At 43.7% G+C, this 22,690-nt stretch overlaps 1 protein-coding gene across 8 annotated transcripts in view; it reads right to left on the reverse strand.

Annotated features, from left to right (window-relative positions):
* DISP1 (dispatched RND transporter family member 1) overlaps positions 1 to 22,690 on the reverse strand; it is a 161,568-nt gene that overhangs the window by 59,063 nt on the left and 79,815 nt on the right. The window contains exon 3 of one of the 8 annotated variants that reach the window (XM_043543605.1): positions 12,098 to 12,150. The exons of the other annotated variants lie outside the window; for them this stretch is intronic. The gene's annotated coding sequence lies outside the window, so the exon portion shown is untranslated. The remainder of the gene's footprint in view (positions 1 to 12,097; positions 12,151 to 22,690) is intronic. 8 annotated transcript variants of the gene reach the window in all.

Genomic DNA, 22,690 nt, shown 5'->3' on the forward strand with positions numbered 1-22,690 from the left:
TCGTCTCTAAAGTGAAAGCAATTGTGGGTGGGGCAGACAGAGATTCTGGTGCGTGTAAGCCATATCAGTGCTTTGCCTTGTGTTGTTTTTAAATTTGTGAAACGGTGTTTTGTTACAAGACTATTAAAAAAAAAAAAAGGGATGATCAACAAGCTAAGTTATCAAACTTGGCACTACTATAGTTTTCAGAACTCCATAGGTTTTATTCATAACTATTTTAGCAAAACAGCAGCCACAAGAGTTTTTGAAACCCCCACGATGTAGTCCTGGCTCCCCATTAGGCTTCAACATAGCCAGCTAACATGACTTCCCCATCATTAGACTCTCATCAGACCCGGTCTACACCTAAAACTTCAGTCAACCAAGCTACAATGCTCAGCACTGTGAAAATTTTCACACCCTGCGTCATGTTGACCTAACCCCAACTATCGAAGCAGCTAGGTTGATGTAAGAATTCTTTCGTCAAACTAGCTACCCCCTCTGAAAGGTGGGTCACCGACATCAATGGGAAAAAACCCTTTGCCATTGTAGCGTAGACATATCCTCATCGTGCCTGCTTCCATTCCATCTTTGATGCTTAGGAAAAGACTTCCCCATCCAACAGGCTGACCTGCCATCAGCTCTTAAAATTCCTTAACACATTTCTTCCACAAAGTCTTTCAACAATAAATAAATTGGCACATTCTAATGATAGGTTATCAGACCACTTTGAGATCAGAACTTCTGATCATCTTTGTCGCCTAGCGTACAGTGTCTGAATGACGATCTGTCCAATGCAGACAAATCTCTTTTGGAGCATGAGCTGTGTCTTCTGTAATTTGGACCATGCTTTGAATGCTGACAGTGCTCAATAACTTTATTTTTACTGTTTTGTTTATTTCTTCAAAATTCTTGAAAGCACCTTTCCCAACAGCTCTAGGCACTTTTACCAATATTTAAAATATAAGAGAAGGCATCAAATTCCAAAATACTACTTGCTAACGTAAAATAGTAAAGACAAATTGATATCTTCCCTTATCTATTATGAATGAACGAACCGTTGTCTCAGCACTACCAACTAAAGCACAATCGCACTGCCAATTTTTCATTTTAGGAACACAAACAGAAAATTATTTTATTCAGTAGTGATTCTTTTGGGGGAAACCCCCCAAAACACTTAAAATATTGCCAGAGTACAAAGACTGCACATACAGATTGAAGCACTTGTTAGAAACGACAGCATACTTGATAACCATACAAAATTATCTTTTAAAAAGATTACAAAAAAACCACACATCCATTTCTGAAGTATGACATTTCAAAATGTACAACCTTAAAATGTTTAAGCCAAGGGGATCTGAGTACTACTAACTCTGACTTGGAAGGGTCTTTTTTCACTGAATCAATCTAGATTGGTTATGGGCCACTCCCAACACACAAATCTCTGCTTATGTCCTTCATAAGCCTTCTGTTTATTGTCATTAAAGATCATATACCACTTTTATAAAGTCAAGGTGTTAGCCACAATGTTCTGGCTAACAACATAATGCCAACTGCATAAAACCAGTTCTTCAGCTATTTTACAGTTTCATCTGGATACAATATTATTCTACAGTTCCTGTCTTAAACTGTTGTAAATGTTGCTGTACGCTCCCATACAGACGCTGTATTTCACCTCCCTGGTGGGTCAAGTGATTCCTTTCCATACATATTTGTTAACTGTCTCCCGGAGCGAAGAGAGGCTTAATATCTGTAAAGCACTTTGATATCTTAGAGGAAAAGCACTACAAAACTCCAGAGTATGACAATCTATTAAAATGCTCCAACACTACATGCACTGTTAAAAACAGTGTTACTATATCTTGGCTCATCTACAAATGATAGCCAAATTATTTCCTAGGATGATATTAAAATGAAAATATAATACATATTTATGGATTATGATTAATAAGCTTTCTATATACATTAGTTATAAACACTATCATAAATTTGAATTAAAAGCTTTCCAAATCAGTAACTGCCTGAGTATTACTCAGCAGCATCAGTGGTTGCCCGAAGGTACAAGGCAAGGGGCCTAGCCAAGCCCCCTCCTGACAGAAACAGGACCTCACTTTTGCAGCACAGGAGGCCCAAGATCAGCAGCAGCTCCAGCCAGTACTGCCAAACCCAAGCATTTTTTAAAACATCATGGGATTATCTTAAAAATGAGCTTTTTTTCAAAACCTGGGGGTTCATTTATTTGCTTTCTGATACCTGAGCCTTTAGAATACACTCAAGTCATATTTTCAAGTTTTTCTTCTATGAATGAGGGCTAGAAACTTACTTTAAAAAAAGTAAAGCAGAGATTTTCACCAAATCACATGCTTCCAGCACCTAGAGCTTTAAGAAGAGTACCAACTTTTGCAAAAATTGCAATAACAACATTGCGAGAGTTGGCAACGCTAAGAATCTGAGTTATTATTTGGAATTGGTGGACTGGCTGTTGGGAGGGATAAAGTATTGTAAGAGGCCCCTCTCTGCAGGGGTGAAAGTAAGCCGTGAGGGGACAAGATACTTTCAAATCTGGAGGGGGTGGGGAGGAACAAAGAGTTCGGTCTGTCTGTGTGATGCTTTTGCTGGGAACAGATCAAAAATGCAGCCTTACAACTCCCGTTAAGTTAGTAAGTAATCTAGCCAGAAAATGCTTTAGATTTTATTTTGGTTAATGGCTGGTAAAATAAACTGTGCTGGAGGGAATGTATATTTCTGTTTTTGTGTCTCTTTGTAACTTAAGGTTTTGCCTAGAGGGATTCTCTATGTTTTGAATCGGATTACCCTGTAAGGTATTTACCATCCTGATTTTACAGAGGTGATTCTTTTACCTTTTCTTTAAATTAAAATTCTTCTTTTAAGAACCTGATTGATTTTTCATTGTTCTTAAGATCCAAGGGTTTGGGTCTGTGTTCACCTGTACCAACTGGTGAGGATATTATCATCAAGCCTTCCCCCAGGAAAGGGGGTGTAGGACTTGCGGGGATATTTTGGGGGAAGATGTCTCCAAGTGGTCTCTTTCCCTGTTCTTTATTTAAAATGTTTGGTGGTGGCAGCATACTGTACAAGGACAAGGCAAAGTTTGCACCTTGAGGAAGTTTTTAACCTAAGCTGGTAAGAATAAGCTTAGGGGGTCTTTCATGCAGGTCCCCACATCTGTACCCTAGAGTTCAGAGTGGGGAAGGAACCTTGACAAGGTCCAAGGAAAGTTGTGAATAGCCTAAATGGACGGGTGGCAGGGAATATGTACAATAGGCAGAAAGCCTAATGCCTCTTTTTCTGGTATACTGGAAGATGGGGTAAAAGTGTTAATGGAAATAGGGACTCACAGTTTGACAGGGAACTTTTTAAGTGAAAAATTAAAAACTGAAAATATTGTAAATTATCAAGTTCAACACATCACTAGCCTATATCGGAGTCAGCAACCTTTCAGAAGTGGTGTGCCAAATCTTCGTTTATTCACTCTAATTTAAGGTTTCGCGTGCCAGTAATACATTTTAACGTTTTTAGAAGGTCTCTTTCTATAAGTCTATAATATATAACTAAACCACTGTTGTATGTAAAGTAAATAAGGTTTTTAAAATGTTTAAGAAGCTTAATTTAAAATTAAATAAAAATGCAGAGCCCCCCGGACCGGTGGCCAGGACCCAGGCAGCGTGAGTGCCACTGAAAATAAGCTCGCGTGCAGCCTTTGGCACGCGTGCCATAGGTTGCCTACCCCTGCCACACTACGTAATTTTGGTAACCTCATCTTTCTCTCCTATTTGTTAGTCACTCTGGTCGCATCTTCTACTAGTTTGACTGAAAAAACCTATAGGACAGAGATCATGTGTACCTGTGTTTGTAAAATGCCTACCACAATGAGGTCCCAATCTGACCAGAGCCTTACTAAGAGACTCGAGTAATAAAATTACTAATCCACTATAACAACCTATTAAGTAATGTTTTTTGGTCACATTAAACTGAAAAATCTCCTAGAAGTTACAAAGAATCTACAAAATGTAACTTATTAGTCTTAATTTGGCAGTGTTTCAACACATGTAAGATAAACATACTGCAGCTGAATAGCTCCATTGCTAAGTATCTCATTATGATCAGTCAAGTGCCAGTGTGCTCAGGGCTGTACAAAACACAAATAAAGACAGTCCCAAAATAACTTCATATTTTCTTATAAAGTAAGTGAGGTTAAAAGAATTAGAATGAAAACAATTCAGTTACACAATTATTTGTTAGTCTAGTTGCTTTGTAGAGCAATGAAATCTCCAACAAAATATGAGACATACACCAACCAACTGTAAAACTGGGGATTAAAATGTATACCTGTTAAGTATGGTGGAGTGGTCTTAAACTGAGATAAAGAAAATAATGAGATATTCATGGAAACTGCAGTTCATGTACTCCAAAAATTATGCACTGAAGTATGGTTCCAGAAACTATTCCAAATATTTAATTAGCCCCCCCTATCATTCTGTGATGTTCTTGAAAGGCAAAGAATAAGGTTATAATCAGGTTTCAAATCCTGAGGAATTTAGGAGCAAGAGAGCTGGAAATGTGAATTTGAGTCTTAAAAAAACAAAAAACAATAAACCCCTAACTGTGGAAAACATTGCACCATAAGGAAGCTTAAAATTGTAATATTTGCTATAAAATGTTTGTTTTTATTTCTTCAGTGTGGACTCTATTTGATAGCAATTTAATACTTCTAATGTAGCATTAACTTGTAACAGAAATTTGATCTAAAAATCTTCAATACAAATTTTTCCAACAAATATTTTAAAATTATTTTCAATTACTTTCCTAAGAGAACCCATCTGTGTATAACACATACAAAAGCACAAATGTAGTAGTTACAGGAAGGAGGTGGTTGATAAACAGATGCTGTCTGAGGTCCCTTTGCTTCACTAACATCTTGAAAAACCCTCAGAAGTCTGGAAAGAAAGCTATCATGATTTTTATTGATTTATGGTGAGATTTTCAAAGCTCTTTGCATTTGCCTAACTGTGCTCCCATTGGCTTGAATGAAAACAGAGTAAGGTCAAAAGCTGGGCGCTTTTGAAAGTCCCAACCACTGGGCCACCTGAATAACTGCTATAATTTATTAATCTCTCTTAGTCACTTACCAAACAACCTATATTTCACCGTCTCCATATTACTTCCACATCTACCACCTACACCACACAAACTTCCTTCTCTCCACCTTCAACATCAAACTCAGAGCAAGTACAGTAGTTAGAAATGGATATCTAAGCTTTCAGACCATTGAAGCAGATAGTTAGTATGAATGGTATACACTTTTAGTTGATAGCTATACTTAAATGTGCTACATTTGAAATGGTTACCACTCTTTCACTGGTAACCCAGGGGTAGGCCAGAAGGTAGTGAAGAAGTTCACGGAGATAGCAACAGGGTCTGGGAGCTGGAGCAGAGCATGGTTATTAGACATAGGGTCCCTGGGCTGGAACCTGGAGTGCAGGGGAAGCCTGGGTTCCCCTATCGGCCACTGGGGAAGGGCACAATCTGGGCAATAGAAAGAAAGACTTCCTGAGACAGATAGTCTAGAGGGACTTTGATACCTCAGAATGGGAAAACTATAATGACCTAGTGAAACCACAAAGGGGGACCACCCTGAGTTACGAAGAGGGATCAATCGAGTCCAAAGAGAGAGGAGAGACATGACATGAACAACCAAAGGAAGGGGCATCAGACTGGTCGAAAGTTAATCCCCACAAGGAGGCATCACAGCAGTGAGCAGTAAACCCCATGACAGGGTCACTTCCAGGATACTGGTCACAGGCTGGGGCACTGACCAGACCATGTGACTAACACCTTTCAAACATGGCAGCAGCTCCTCCCTCCACCTTCTCTGGCTCCCTCCTCGCCCTTCTCTATGCCTAGTACGCCTATGGGAGAAGCATCACAGATACCCTTTGTCATGGCAGTGTCTTCTGAAGGAAGAAAGATACCCACAAAAAGGGGGCTGAAGGACTTTGCTGGTACTGGATGCTAAGAGGAGAGATAAGGGTCTTTGTGGGAGCTCTGCACACTTCTATAACCCTTCAGGTTTACTCTGCAACCAGAGAGGAGTTCAGGTGCTTTGGGAATGCTGTGGGAAGGAGGCAAGGTGGCTGAGGTAAAAAAATTTTAATTGGACCAACTTCTCTTGGTGAGAGAGACAAGCTTTTGAGCTTACACAGAACTCTTTTCCGTGGGAGGGGGGAGCTAATGGGCTTTAGAGGACACTGTAGGAATGCTGTCAGGGTGTTACAAGACGCTGAAGGACTGGGGAGAAATAAGAGTGGTGGATTAGAGGGGAGAGATTTATAGAGAGCAGAGTAAAAAAGTTAATCAAAGGTTAAAATGGCCAAGATAGACTGTTGTTCCACATGAGACACACAATACTGTGCAAGTATTTTAAATATCTTTACTTTTTTTTTTAATAATTCCTATCACTCTATGAGAGTTTACTCTTGGTATTTTTCTTGTGTAGAATATGCTTATTGCAACTTCAGTGCCAATATAAAATACAGAGTAAGCAATGAAGCTAATCTTATTCACAAAAAAAGGGAAGGGGGACAAAAGAAAAAGCAAAATTTGGCTGTGAGCAGTGTTCCCTCTAATTTTCCCCACGCATGTACAAAATAAATTTTGTTATGTGCACCAGTATGGAAGTGATGTGTGACATCACCTCCATATTGGTGCACATAAAAACAGTCATGTGGCGGGGGTGGGGCCGAGAGGCTCAGAGTGTGGGAGGGAGCTCAGGGCTGGGGCAGAGGGTTGGGGTGCAGGGAGGTGAGGGCTCTGGCTGGGGGTGCAGGCTTTGGGGTGGGGCCGGGGATGAGGGGCTCAGAGCTAGAGCTGGGAGTGAGGGCTCCAGCTGGGGGTGCATGTTCCAGGGTGGGACCAGAAATGACGAGTTCAGGGTGTGGGAGGGGGCTCCAGCCTGGGGCCAGAAATTAGGGGTTCAGTGTACGGGAGGGGACTCCAGACCGGGGCAGAGGTTTGGGGTTGGGGGGGGGGTGAGAACTCCTGCTGGGGATGTGGGCTCTGGGGTGGGGCCGGCGATGAGGGATTTGGGGTGCAGACTGTCCCAAGTCTATGGCGGGGAGAGCGGACTCCCCCCACCAGCTCTCTCCCCCTGCAGCAGCACCTGGGCAGGCGGGGAGGGGGGAAGGGCACCTCTCATCGTCATGGCAGCTCCAGGCTGGGCTGGGTTTGGGGCCGGGGGAGGGGCACCTCTCCCGCAGCAGGTCCATGCTGGGGGAGGGGCACCTCTTCCCCAGCAGGTCTGGGGCAGCTGCGCAGCTTAGAGAGAATTTAGGCTGTGAATCCAATCAAGATCCATGCATATTAGTTATCTGTTAAATGGAAAAGGTGCCAGATTCAAAAAGCAAAGGCATTCCATTTCTGTTGGGTAGGGAATGATGGATTGTTCATTTTCACAGACATGTTATATGCCACAAAGTACTCTTTGCTGCTTATCCAATTCCTTTGGGTCAAGAACAGAGTAAAAACCGAGGCTCTGATAAAAATAAAACAGGAGAGGGTAATGGTACTAGGGATGTTAGGTATGACAAGAAGCAGGTCAACAATCTTTTTATGAATCCTTTCATTTCAATTGTTCATGGTACAAAATAGGTAGATTAAGCAGATCCAAGCCCTTTATTTCAAAAGGGGCATTGCAGTCACAAACCTAGTTTCAAAGGAGCCACAAAGGCAGCTGATAAGTACACTCTACTCCTCTACAATCACCTGAGATGAAATCCTAGCCCCACTTAAATTAATGGGTGGGTTTTGCCATGAACTTCAATGGAGCCAGGATTTCACTCCTGGTTTTAGGCAGAAAAGTCCAAGGTTTTGGTGGTTTCAGGCTCCATTTAGGCTTTATCCATTGCATATACTATGTACTAGACTGAAACTTTTAGCACAGCATGGGGTTAAACTGTATAAATAAGCAAACAACATATTAAAACATCAAGTGGAGTGGTGTGGTGCTTTATCCAGGGTGTGGTTAGATGAGGCCACAATACATGGGCGGGACTGAAAGAAAAGGCTGGAGTGGTGGGAATGGTAAATCCCTTAGCCACCAATTCTGCAAACACGTATACATATGTAATTTTACTCAGGTGAATAGTTACACACATTTCCAGGATGTAGGCCTTAGAAGTTAAACTGTAGATAAAGTTTTGACTTGCTACAACTGCTTAATAGTTACTGTGTTTTATGTGCATTTAATTTTCCTCATCTCAGGATGAGGGCAAGGATCCCTTTAGTCCATGTCCCACTAAGGATGGTATGCTTACCCAACCATCTCTCATCATTTAAGCTACCACTTATGTGGCAGTTGTACAAAAGGACTATTCAAAGCCTGATAGAAGACTGTATCATCCCATGGCACGGGGGTAAGAATAATTACAAGTAAAGCATATACCTTTGTACTACCTATACTTTTAGAAGCTGGGGGGCGGGGTTTTTACAATTTCTATTTAATTAAATTGTTTCCTTGTCTATTGGAGGAAACACTGAAGGAGCAGGAGCCACTTATTTTTTTCTTTTTTTTTTAATAAATAAAAATAAAAACACAACCTGAGTAACTCAAGCTGCTTTATTCTAAGGGATTGGAGCGGGAGAAGGAAAACAAAACTACAAAGGTACTGAAGAATGTACATATGTACTTCTGTGTAAATAAATGTGTGTTTTTGTCATATTTGTGGATTGGGGAAAGAGTTAAGAGGTATGGTGGGAGAGAAGGGAATGGATGGAAAGGATCCAAGATATTTAAAATGGTTGCTGCTTTATACTGGCATTCATCTAAATATCCTTTCTTTTCAGCAATGTTTATACAAATACAGGTCTAACAAGACTGCCAGATACATATGCAAATCTCTTCCAACATAGGGAATCATCATATCCATAGGAATTAAGTACTGGGCCTTTCAGCTTTAGGCTGCCAGTTTGAAATCTCCCCAGTTTAGTGAGGGCCAAAGATTACTGCCATCTGATAGATAGTCAGTAGATGTGATGTAAATTGATTGTCCCAATCCAGTTCCCACTCAATAGGCCTTTATCACAAAATTTTCCATAACAAGCACCCTAAAGAAATTGAGCTTGGAGAACAAATGGAGTGTAGAGATTGGCCTACACTTAAGCCTCAAGAAGCGGTCTTTCCCGCTCCAGGTGGAAATGCATTGGGGAGAGGGGAGTAAGAAAGGAAAACGTTAGGGGTCAATACTGCCCATTCTGTAACTTGGTCGATGGATAAACAGATGCTTTCAGGCTCTTAATCTAGAACATTTTGGAAGCAGGAAATCCACCAAACACTAAGTTCTAAGACTCTATTAAACAGAACTAGACACCTTTGACTATTTGTTTGTTTAAACACAGTGAAAAGGGCATATTTGAAGTTGCATCATCTTAAGTGATACTGAAGGCAAAGTAGCGCAGACTGAAGGTGTCTAGTTCAGAGAGTGTTGTAACAAAATAAGAGTTGAACTTCTTAGGGCAACACAGTGTTACTCATCTATGCAGTCCCCAGTACTATGCAGTCCCAATGCTGACTGGAGTAGACACTCAAATCACTATGGTTCTGCAACCAAATACAGCAGGATAGAAATAATGGTTACTTATTATTAAATATTTTCAGCCATTCCAAGTATGACAATCATGTTTTTCTAGTTTTTACATAAAATGGCAACAAGCCACTCTCTCCAGCGGTGATTCTCGGACTTGGGTATTTGAGAAGAACTTGGCTGTACCATACATCCCAACTGTGCCTATAGCTGCATCTTACCACATAGGTATTGTATTCTAGTAGTTAATTTGTTACACACTGCCTACTTGTAGATGAGTAGGAAAACTACAGTATCAGTTAAGTGATTCTTCAATGTAGATCTAATGGAGATAAATGTTTTACTGACAATGTCCTTGCATTAATATTGACATTAACTGGAAGTAGCCCTACACTGCTCCACAAAAACCACAGAGTCCTAGCTCCCACAGAATTATGCACAACAAACTAACACTTTCCCCCTCACCCCCATACATGGGCTTGGGAGCCAACAGTTATACTTTTAAAATAAAAAAAAAATCCAAGTAATTTATTAAGCAGAAAGTATCACAAGCAGCAAATTCAGATTTAATATATTCTTGTGCAAATAATGTGGACTATGCAAAAATGCCTTCATAAGTAAGGCAAAGCATATAAGTTAAGACACAAGTTGTTAATATCTTATGTAATTTTCAAGTGATGACATGAACGCATCTTGTTCCAAGCAAAGCCTATCTGAAGAGGAAAATTGATTGTCCTAGTAATGGTACCTAATTTTTCAAAGCAAAGTTTAATAGTTCTGTTATTAACCGAAATGCACTGCATGATTCTGTAAACAGAGAACAAGTTACATTGAAGTGCAGCTGTAAAAACATATTTACACACTTACATACTTTTATGCACATTCCTTTACCACAGGTGTATGTTTTCCACTATGAGCTATAACTAATATGAATCTTACTTAAAGCTGCACGCACAGAATATCAAACTAGGCCGTTCTACAAATTACCATGGAGGGAAAGCTATAAAGGAGTGCTTTATCTGTATACACAAAAAACAAATGATGCAAACAGCGATATGTAGTAAGCCATCCTTTGTACAACATTAATATTCTAACCACTTAATAGCACTCTCGTGATGCTATAGTAAAACTCTTTGCACTTTGGATTCTACAGCAAATATCACACATTTATGACCAGTGCAATTAATCATGCAGACAACATGAAAGTGTGCTTTCTCCTAGCATTTGGAAAAATTTAGGCAACAACAGTAGTCAAAGAAAAAAAAAAAAGTAACTGCCACTATACCAAGTTAATGTAACCACAGAAACTTTTTGTCCAAATTCATGTTCCAATTTCAGATAATAAAAATGCCTACGTTGTTTGTTTGTATTAATTCAGGTATCAAGCGTACTGATTTTTAAAAAGTACAGAACATTTGTTGTCTTTAAGAATCAAAAGCACTAAACTTAAAATCAGAATTTACTATGACCACAAAAATATTAATAATACATATAATACATACCCTGTGAAGTTCAGAATTATTCTTGTTTGTTATTCTCCTTCATGGATGAAGGCAGAAAGTTGGAAGTGTTCAATTAAGAGCAAATTATGCAACATTTGTAGCTCTCAAACATTTCTTCTACCGAATGAAGAGTTCAGACTTCAACCTGGGAGGTTACTGCTTAGTCAAAAAACCTGCTATGCCAAGCACTCTAATCTCTTGTTTTTTCAAGGGATTTCCAAAAAGCAATATCCAAATCTTCAAATAATGCACAAGCTACTTCCCCCCCACACCGCTTTTGTTCAGCACCTACAGTTTATCCCCACCTTTCTTGATTAGAGAAATGAAATAAGCACCAGATTACTTTTCTTCTTCACAAAAGAGCTCCAAGTGGTTTGAGTAAACGGACACTGCTACAGCTCATACAGAAGGTTTTATTTGATCTTCGCTTTGCTGACACACTAATGAAGGTCCAAGCAGACAAGGCAAGAGAAAATGTTATTTGAGCACAAATTTAATGTTTATTCACTAGACTGCTTGCCTTTGAGAGGGTTGCCCAAACATAGCTCTTGCAATGCAGAGTCAATCTTTTCTAGTTGTCTCTTAGCAAACATATGGGAGCCTGGGAATTTCTCATGCTTTCAGATAAATCAAGAACCAGACCTTTCAGACCACTAACATTTAGTACCTTTAGAAGGAGATGTCAGATTTCTCTGGGACTCTCTGACTTTACATTGTTTAGATTACACCAAAGTCACCACTTTTCAAAATCAAAACAAAATTATTTCATATATAATAAAATGGGGACTTCATCATTTCAAACACAGTTCTCTAAAACAAATCTGAGACAAACATGCTTTTACATTTACTACTGTAGGTCTCAAACCCTATAACAGAGAAACCTAAATTATTAAATATATGCATCATATCTGGCTCTTAAAATGTACTGTAGCCTCTCTATTTGTCTGCATGATTTTTCAAATGCAACATCTATCCTTTTTGTATCACGCTTCTTACACTTATTCAAAAAAGTCATACCTTAAAAAACTCGGTCCAATGTTTTCAGCAAAGCGGCAGCGCTCATCAATTACCTGAAACCAAACCACTTTGGGTTATATTCTTGTTGGCTCTCCTGAACTATACATGACTAGTCACTACTTTGACAGGAGTCTCAAAACTCCTAGGAAAAAACACAGGTGCTGCAGGAAGTTCTATTGCAATACAGCCAAACACTTAAAACTCCCTCCCAAATTATTTTTGAAATCATACACACTTTTTTGCTTGGGACCAGTTCAACATACTCCACATACTATCCTGAAAGTTAGGTCTTTCCAGCATGGCCAGTTGTCCAAAAAGATTCGTTTTAAGGCTTGCCAAACCTGAAGTATATCTGAGATTTGGGCTCAGTATGTTCAATGGGACATCTGGCTAAGAAAAAGAGTTCAGAATCAGGATGAATTCTGACTATTTTGGCTATAATTTTTCTGTTAAAAACAGATCTCTCCATGTACAATTACTAGGTAGACAAACAAGGCTACCTGTTTTGAGCTATACTTATTTGTATGAGCTCTCTCTATTTTTAGGTGACAGTTAATTTAATATTACATTTCCATTTACCACTGGAGAATTATTATTTTTTAAATAGATAAGATGTAACAACTCAGTTCTCTTAATACTTCCCAAACAGGAATTAAACTATCTGAAAGGGATCTAAACCTCAAACAGTTTAACTACAGAAAGAGAAAAAATGGTTACTCACTTTCTCGTAACTGTTGTTCTTCGAGATGTGTTCATGTCCATTCCAAGAACAACAGTTACGAGAAAGGGAGTAACCGTTTTTTCTTCTTTGAGTGATTGTTCATGTCCATTCCAAGCAGGTGATTCACAAGCTACAGCTCAGGAGGTGGGGTCGGAGTTATCCACAGAAAAGAGCACGGCTCGCCCAAAAGCTGCATCGTCCCTGGACTGTTGTGTAATTGCATAGTGCGACATAAATGTATGTATCGAGGACCATGTGGTTGCCTTGCAAATTTCCTGAATAGTGACTTGTGCCAGGAACGCCGCAGAGGAGGCCTGGTCCCTGGTAGAGTGAGCAGTTATCTGCGGAGTGGGCTCCTTTGCCAAAGTATAGCACTCCCTAATGCAGGACGTTATCCATGATGATATGTGTCGAGAGGATACCGGGAGGCCCTTCATTCTGTCCGCTACGGCTACAAAGAGTTGGACCGACTTCCGGAACGACTTAGTTCTCTCTATATAGAAGGCTAAGGCCCTATGCACGTCCAGCGAGTGCAGCCTGCGCTCCCTATCAGAGGAGTGTGGCTTGGGATAAAACACTGGGAGGAAGATGTCCTGGGTCATGTGAAAATGGGAGACGACCTTCGAGAGAAAAGCCAGATGAGGCCTGAGCTGGATCTTATCCTTATGAAAAACTGTGTAAGGGGGCTCAGATGTGAGGGACCTGAGCTCTGAAACCTGTCAAGCCGAGGTAATTGCCACGAGAAACGCAACCTTGAATGAGAGATATAACAGGGAGCAGGTGGCCAGAGGTTCAAATGGCAGGCCTGTAAGCCTGGAGAGGACTAAATTGAGGTACCAGGCAGGGACAGGCTGACGTGTGTGGGAAGAACCTGTCCAAACCCTTGAGAAAATGATTGACCATAGGGTTTGCAAAGACCGAGAGATCATCTGAGCCCAGATGGAAGCTGGAGATAGCAGCCAAGTGGACCCTTATTGATGACCGGGACAACTCTTGATGCTTTAGGTGAAGAAGGTAGTCCAGTATAAACGGTATGGAGGCGAGGAGCGGCGACTAACTACGTTTTTTTTCATAGATTCATAGATATTTAGGTCAGAAGGGACCATTATGATCATCTAGTCTGACCTCCTGCACAACGCAGGCCACAGAATTTCATCCACCCCACTCCTGCAAAAAACCTCTCACCTATGTCTGTGCTACTGAAGTCCTCAAATCGTGGTTTAAAGACTTCAAGGAGCAGAGAATCCTCCAGCGAGTGACCCGTGCCCCATGCTACAGAAGAAGGCGAAAACCTCCAGGGCCTCTTCCAATCTGCCCTGGAAGAAAATGCCTTCCCGATCCCAAATATGGCAATCAGCTAAACCCTGAGCATATGGGCAAGATTCATCAGCCAGATACTACAGAAAATTCTTTCCTGGGTAACTCAGATCCCACCCCATCGAATATCCCATCACAGGCCATTGGGCCTATTTACCATGAATATTTAATTACCAAAACCATGTTATCCCATCATACCATCTCCTCCATAAACTTATCAAGTTTAATCTTAAAGCCAGATAGATCTTTTGCCCCCACTGCTTCCCTTGGAAGGCTATTCCAAAACTTCACTCCTCTGATGGTTAGAAACCTTCGTCTAATTTCTAGTCTAAATTTCCTGGTGGCCAGTTTATAACCATTTGTTCTTGTGTCCACATTGGTACTGAGCTTAAATAATTCCTCTCCCTCTCCGGTATTTATCCCTCTGATATATTTATAGAGAGCAATCATATCTCCCCTCATCCTTCTTTTAGTTAGGCTAAACAAGCCAAGCTCCTTGAGTCTCCTTTCATAAGACAAGTTTTCCATTCCTCGGATCATCCTAGTAGCCCTTCTCTGTACCTGTTCCAGTTTGAATTCATCCTTCTTAAACATGGGAGACCAGAACTGCACACAGTATTCCAGGTGAGGTCTCACCAGTGCCTTCTATAACGGTACTAAAACCTCCTTATCCCTACTGGAAATACCTCTCCTGATGCATCCCAAGACCGCATTAGCTTTTTTCACGGCCATATCACATTGGCGGCTCATAGTCATCCTATGATCAACCAATACTCCAAGGTCCTTCTCCTCCTCCATTACTTCTAATTGATGTGTCCCCAGCTTATAACTAAAATTCTTGTTATTAATCCCTAAATGCATGACCTTACACTTCTCACTATTAAATTTCATCTTATTACTATTACTCCAGTTTACAAGGTCATCCAGATCCTCCTGTAGGATATCCCTGTCCTTCTCTAAATTGGCAATACCTCCCAGCTTTGTATCATCCGCAAACTTTATTAGCACACTCCCACTTTTTGTGCCGAGGTCAGTAATAAAAAGATTAAATAAGATTGGTCCCAAAACCGATCCTTGAGGAACTCCACTGGTAACCTCCCTTCAGCCTGACAGTTCACCTTTCAGTAGGACCCGTTGTAGTCTCCCCTTTAACCAATTCCTTATCCATCTTTCAATTTTCCTATTGATCCCCATCTTATCCAATTTAACTAATTATTCCCCATGTGGCACGGTATCAAACACCTTACTGAAATCTAGGCAAATTAGATCCACTGCATTTCCTTTGTCTAAAAAACCTGTTACTTTCTCAAAGAAGGAGATCGGGTTGGTTTGGCACGATCGACCTTTTGTAAAACCATGTTGTATTTTGTCCCATTTAGCACTGACTTCAATGTCCTTAACTACCTTCTCCTTCAAAATTTTTTCCTAGACCCTGCATACTACAGACGTCAAACTAACAGGCCTATAGTTACCCGGATCACTTTTTTTCCCTTTCTTAAAAATAGGAACTATGTTAGCAATTCTCCAATCATACGATACAACCCCTGAGTTTACAGATTCATTAAAATTCTTGCTAATGGGCTTGCAATTTCATGTGCCAATTCCTTTAATATTCTTGGATGAAGATTATCTGGGCCCCCCGATTTAGTCCCATTAAGCTGTTTGAGTTTCTCTTCTACCTCAGATATGGTAATATCTACCTCCATATCCTCATTCCCATTTGTCATGCTACCATTATCCCTAAGATCCTCTTTAGTCTTATTAAAGACTAAGGCCAAGTATTTGTGTAGATATTGAGCCATGCCTAGATTATCCTTGACCTCCACTCCATCCTCAGTGTTTAGCGGTCCCACTTCTTCTTTCTTTGTTTTCTTGGCCAGGTAAGTAGCCCTGGTGGAGGGCTTTCTACTACCCAGGAGGACTTGTCTGACCTGGTCCAAACAAGACAGCTCTGTGGCACTTAGCCATGGAGCATCCAGGCCGTAAGGTGGAGTGACTCCAGATTCGGGTGCCGGAGTCTGCCCTGGTCCTGTGTGATCAGGTCAGGGACCAGGGGTAAGGTGAGTGTGGCCACTATGGAAATTTCCAAAAGCGAGGTGAACCGGTGCTGATGTGGCCACGCCAGTGCTATTAGTATGACTCGGGCCCGGTCCCTGTGGATCTCGAGGAGCATCCTGTGGACTAGGGGGATGGGTGGGAAAGCATATAGCAGGCAGCCCTTCCATGAGAGAAGGAAGGCATCCCCGATGGACCCCAAGCCGTGGCTCCCGAGGGAACAAAACGTCTGATATTTCCTGTTGCCCGGAGTGGTGAACAGGTCTATCCGGGGAGAGCCCCAGAATCGGAAGATTGAGCTCACCACGTCTGGCTGAAGGGACCACTTGTGGCCATTGAAGGTCCAGCTGAGGCTGTCTGCCAGTGTGTTTCGCACCCCTGGGCGGTATGAAGCCAGCAGGTAGATCAAGTGCTCTGTGCAGAAGTCCCACAGCGCAAGGGCTTCTCGGAACAGGGGAGAAGAGCATGCACCCCCCTGTTTGTTGATATAAAACATCGCCGAGGTGTTGTCCATGAGGATTGAAACACATCTGCCCATTATGTGCATTTTGAAAGCGTAGCATGCCAGACGCACTGCCCTCAGCTCTTTGACATTGATGTGAAGAGTGAGGTCCACCGGAGACCAGAGGCCTTGGGCCTTGAGGTCCCCTAGGTGAGCCTCCCAACCCAGATCCGAGGCATCTGACACCAAGGTGAGCGAGGGCTGAGGGCTGGCAAAAGGCACCCCTGCACAAACCATTCGAGGGTCGAGCCACCATAGGAGAGAGTCCAGTACCAGGCGGGGCAGTGTTACGACCCTGTCCAATGGATCTCTGGCTGGTCAGTACACCGACGCCAGCCAAGACTGGAGCGGGCGCAGCCTGAGCCTGGCATGCTGCACCACGTATGTGCAGGAGGCCATGTGTCCCAGCAGCTTTAGACAGTTTCTTGCCGACGTCGTGGGGAACAGTCTGAGGCTCTGTATGATGTCCTGAAGCGAGCGAAACCTGGCCTCCAGGAGGTACACCCTGCCTTGGGTAGAGTCCAGGACTGCGCCTATGAACTCAATCCTCTGCACTGGGGACAGAGTAGATTTCTCCTCATTCAGGAGGAGACCTAAGTCGAGGAAGGTCCTCCTTATAAACTTGACCTGAGCCTCCACCTGGGCTCTCAAGCAACCTTTGATCAGCCAATCATTAAGGTATGGAAAAACCTGTATCTGGTGCTTGCGCAGGAACGCCATGATGACTGCCATGCATTTCATGAATACTCGGGGGGCAGTTGACAGTCTGAACGGGAGGACGGCAAACTGGTAGTGGCCTCTATTCACCACGAACCTGAGGTAGTGTCTGTGATGTGGGACTATTGCAATACGAAAATACACGTCCTTCAAGTCGAGGGCGGATTACCAGTCTCCTGGATCCAGTGAGGGGATAATGGAGGTTAGTGAGACTATGTGAAACTTGAGTTTCTTTATGTATTTGTTGAGCTATCACAGGTCCAGTACGGGTCTGAGGCCCCCCCTTGGACTTCGGTATGGGGAAATACTGGGAGTAGAAACCCTTGCGCCTTAGCTCCAAGTAGGGCAGTGGAGGACATTCCTCAGGAGGAGGGACTGCACCTCTTGAATTAGAAGTTGCTCGTGAGAGGGGTCCCTGAAGAGGGATGGGAAAAGGGGTTGGGGGGGGTGGGAGGGTACAGAATTGGATGGAATATCCCCTCTCTACCGCGCAGAGCACCCATCTGTCTGAAGTAATTCGAGACCAGGCACGGTAGAAAGGAGATAGACGGGACGAGAAAGTAAGATGGGAAGGATCCAAAGGTCATACTGGCAAGCCGTCCTCGACCATACCCTCAAAAGGGTGGTCTAGAGCCCGGTGGGGCCCTGGGCTGGCCCGAGCTTTGTCCAGAGGGAGGGCGTTGCCTTCTCCGAGTGCTCCTGTTCCACCTACGCGGAGCATCCTGGTGGTTTTGGGGTTGGTAAGGACAAGGAGCAGGTTGAGGCCTAAAACGTCTGCGCTGGGTAGCAGGCGTTAGAAGCCCCAGCGAACGAAGGGTAGCCCTCGAGTCCTTCAAGCTGTGAAGTCTCTTAACCGTCTTCTCAAAGAGAGCTACATCCTCGAAGGGAAGGTCTTGAATGGTCTACTGGACCTCGTGGGGAAGACCAGAAACCTGTAGCCAGGAGCCTCTCCTCATAAACTACCCCTGTGGCCAAAGTGCAGGAGGCTGTATCCGCCGCGTTCAAGGCCGCTTGCAAAGACACCAGTTTCCCCTCCTCCACGAGCGCAGAGAACTCTGCCCAAGCTTCCTAGGGCAGAAGTTCTGTAAACTTAGCCATAGACAAGCAGGTGTGATGCCCGTAGCGGCTTACTATGGCCTGCTGGTTGCAGGCCTCCTGTCGAGTAGACCTTCCGGCCAAAGAGGTCCAGTTTCTTGGCATCCCTGTTTTTAGGGGTGGATCCTTGAAACCCTTGACGTTCTCTCTGATTGGCCGCGTCAACCACCAAAGAGTCCGGAGGAGGGTGGGTGTAAAGATGTTCATATGCTCTAGAGGGAACAAAGTAGCAGCGTTCGGATTTCTTGGCCGTAGGTGCCAGAGAAACTGGAGTTTGCCACAAGTTCTTAGATGTTTCGGTTATCGACTTGATAAATGGCAATGCAACCCTGGATGGGCCGGAGGGAGCCAGGATGTCTATGACAGGGTCTAAATCCTCTTTCACCTCCTTTGCCTGAATCCCCAGGCTTTGGGCGGCCTGCCTCAAAAGCTGTTGAAGAACCCGACTGTCCTCCAAAGCTGGGTCCGTTGAAGTCCCCTCGACCGCTTCATCGGGTGAGGATGAGGAAAAGAGAACAGGAGGTGGGCCCAGTTCACTGCCTTCGGCCCCCCCGGGGTCCCTTGGCAAGCGGTACTCGGGCTGTGGAGCCTGGACTGATGAAGAACTCTGCGCCGCAGCCAGTGCTGGGGCAGATAAATCCAGTGGGACCGAAACCGTCGGGGTCGGTAGGGACGGAGCTGAGGCTTCCACCGGTGCCGTCACCTGGAGAGCTGGTGCCGGAGCTGGCTAAGGTATCGGTGCTGAAACCATGTGAGTTGGCGGGGCCACTCTGCCAGAGGGCGTCGTCGTCATCGGTGGTGCAAGCGCTGACTGTGGCACGAACGACACCGAGGACACCGACACCATTCTGGAGCGTGGACCATGAACTTGACACTGGCTCTGATGGTATGCCCAGGGTGTCCAGAAGGGCCATTGAGCAGGTGGTTGCCACTGTTGTTGCCACGGTGCCAGATACGGTTGGTGACTGCGCCGGGACCTGGATTTTCTGCTCCGCGATCTGCTAGATGGAGCTGAGTCCACCTCCGACTCAGAGGTCTCCGAATAAGAAGACCATGGAGGAGCAGTGCCCTGGGTCGCCAACGAACGACTACTTGATTCCAGGGAGCTTCCTGCGTCTGTGCAGGCGGTGCCGGAGATGGAAAGCGACAGGCCATCATGGTTGGCTTACCCCTGGAGTGGAACAGGGGGTGTGCGGTCACCGGAGATTTGTCCCTCCTTTGGGGGGAGGATGGCACCAGGAGGCACATCAGGTCCGTTGCCACCTCGAACGCCTCCAGCGTCGATGGTGGTTGTATGTCCACCAGATGGTCTGGGGACCAGGGAGGGTTCAGACTCAACTGGAACCTGGCCGGGGCAGGAGTTGACGAAACCCTGGGCGGAAGCGAGGCAGAGGCAGTCTGTCCCGAGCTACTCACGGACGGCGCCAGCCCTTTAGGTTTCAAGGAGGATGATCGGTCTCTCACCAGCCTCTTCTTCTTTACCGGCACCGGAGATGGAGAATGGTGCCGAACTGAGGCCGACGCCCTATGGCCTGAGTAGTGGCAGTGCCGGTGGGCTTTAGAGTCTTTAGCCGGGCCCGTTTCGTGCGCCGTTGGTGCCAGAGTGCTGTGCACCGAAGAGGACATGCTCGGTGCCAGGTTGTTAGGTCCCGGGTCAGATTGCAGTCTCAGAGTCGCCTCCATGAGCAGGAGTTTTAGTCTCTGCTCTCTGCCCTTAAGGGTTCTTGGGCAGAAACCCTTGCAAAGGCGGCACTTGTCCTTTTGGTGAGTCTCACCAAGGCACCACAGGCAAGATGAGTGAGGGTGTGGAACAGAACAAAGGGGGCTGCATCTTGAGAAGTCCCCTAGCTACCACCTGAGCTGGAACAAGGACTGTACTGGGGAAAGGATTGGGCCCAGACTAGAAAGGAGTCTAGTCTGTGAAAGAAGCTTACTGGAACATCTCTGAGGGTGAGGTTTCATCTGTAATCAGTTTCTTACTATATTAGGCTTAGACTTGCGTATTTTTGTTTTATTTTGCTTGGTAATTTACTTTGTTCTGTCTGTTATTACTTGGAACCACTTAAATCCTATTTTTTATATTTAATAAAAATCACTTTTTGCTTATTAATTAACCCAGAGCAAGTATTAATACCTGGTGGAGCAAACAGCTGTACATATCTCTCTATCAGTATTATAGACGATGAACAATTTATGAGTTTACCCTGTATAAGCTTTATACAGAGTAAAACGGGTTTATTTGGAGTTTGAATCCCATTTGGAACTGGGTATCTGGGTGTTGGAGACAGGAGCACTTCTTAAGCTGTTTTCAGTTAAACCCGCAGCATTTGGGAGACGTGGTTCAGACCTGGGTCTGTGTTTGCAGCAGTCTGGCTCAACAAGACAGTGTACTAAAGTCCCAGGCTGGCAGGGAAACGGGGCTCAGAGGTTGTCTCAGCACATCAGCTGGCAATTCCAAGGGGGTCTATGTGACCCAACCTGTCACCCTCCCCCACAGCCAGACCCCCACCCCGCCACTGCTGAACCCCAACCACCTTTGCCTGGACCCTCCTGCAGAGTCCCTTTATCATTGCACCCAGAACCCCGCAACAAGCCCCTGTGCATCCAGGTCCCCTCTGCACCCAGATCCCCCACTGAGCCACCTGCACCCAGATTGCCCCACACAGAACCCTCTCAACCCATACCTGGATCCCCTCACATTAAGCCCCTCCACGGTTGGATCCTGCCTTGCTGAACCTGCCTGCCCACACAGAGGGGCAGGGCTCTGGGATGTTTCTGGGGCTGGCCGGGTCCTTACACTATGTCAGAGTTGGGTGCAGCCTCACCGCTGAGTCCGTGTCCCGGAGGGGAGCTGCACAGTGATCTCCCAGCTCTGTGCAGCCAGTGGCCTGTACTCCCCAGTGCCATGCTGGAGCCTCCACATTTATTTAACAAATAAAATTTGCAGAATTTTAAAATATTGTATGCAGAATTTTAAATTTTTTGGTGCAGAATGCCCACAGGATCAAGAATTCTTCAGTTGACCTAACTACTGCTTCTGGAGAGGGTGTATTTACTACAGCAAGGGAAAAAGTCTTCTATCACTATAGCAAGTATCTACACTACAGCAGTGTCACTGTAGCGTTTGTAATGTAGACATATCCTTAATAAAGCTAAGTAGCAAGCTGTTGAATAATATTAAAATGTGAAGACTTTTTTACATTAAATCTTATGTAGATTATATATTATTTTATATATTATATTAAATCTTAATAGAACAGCCATGTTTAGTCTACAGTATTCAACATGCTGCAGCCAGATATTACTGCGTTGTACCTGTCACCACAGTAATATTGACCCTTCCCAGCATCAATACAATTCTCAAATATTTATGTGGTGCAAAAGTCTCTTGATTAGTAAAAGGAGCCACAACTTTGTATTTTATACCATTTACTAAGCAGCCCATTCATAGATTTATCTGGAATTTTTGCATGCTGGAAAACTACATACTCCATAGTTCTATTAACTAATGTACACACAGCAAATTTCTATTCAAATTACAAGAGCCGGGTCTCTGTGTATGCGATTGCACACCTCCCCCCTAAAAAACAATTTAAAAAAATTATTTTTACTACATGGTGTTCTTCAGATTCTAAAGTTCAAAACATTCCAGTCATAAGGAAAGTTTCATGATCAATTTTCTTGGGTAGACATTTTGCTCAGTCCTGACTCCTTCACCCATTTGTATTTTTCTTACAGTAAACAAAAGGATTATGATGTGTTTCTGGTCACAACACTTCTTTATAAAAACCCCAAAATGTTTCCAATTATAAGAAACATACTGTGATGATGAGCTGTATTTAGTTTATGGTTATTTAGAAAGACTGACAGATTGCTTCAAAGTTTTAAACTGGTATGGGGCTGGCTGACTCAGAACATTAGTGATTAAATTCAAAGTTTTTCACCTCCACCCCACTAATTCAAAGCTGACCCAAGTTGGCCAGATTGGTAGATTACCACAAGTTAGTTTGTCTAGTTCCTAGTGTTTGCCTGTACTTCTCATAGGATCCACCACAAGTTGCATTCTGCTGAACTGAGCAACCCTCCTATCACTAGAATTGGTCTCTGCAAGTCAGAGTTAAGACATTGGTGGGAACCTGCATTGCTTCTGTTGAGGCCACACCCACTCTGAATAACCAAAGGGCTT

The sequence above is a fragment of the Chelonia mydas genome, chromosome 3 (genome assembly GCF_015237465.2).
Source record: "Chelonia mydas isolate rCheMyd1 chromosome 3, rCheMyd1.pri.v2, whole genome shotgun sequence".
In the NCBI taxonomy this organism is placed as follows: domain Eukaryota; kingdom Metazoa; phylum Chordata; order Testudines; family Cheloniidae; genus Chelonia; species Chelonia mydas.